This window comes from Penaeus monodon, chromosome 29, assembly GCF_015228065.2.
Source record: "Penaeus monodon isolate SGIC_2016 chromosome 29, NSTDA_Pmon_1, whole genome shotgun sequence".
Taxonomy (NCBI): Eukaryota; Metazoa; Arthropoda; class Malacostraca; order Decapoda; family Penaeidae; genus Penaeus; species Penaeus monodon.
Window position 1 is genome coordinate 33145518 of NC_051414.1, and position 213 is coordinate 33145730.

A 213-nucleotide genomic window follows, 5' to 3' on the forward strand; every position below is an offset into this window, starting at 1 on the left:
TATTGACTGGAATTCCGGGAAAATAAACATGATTGAAAGAACTATGGTATTTCTTTAAGTCTGTGGTACCATAACCACGTGCTTCTGTAGCTTATTGGTACTTGGACCGTGAAAAGTTATAGAAAGTAAATTTGGAAAATATAGAAAGTTCCAGAATAAAGCCAGAATGAGAGAAGGGAAAAGAGAAATGGAGATAGACAAGCAGATAGACAT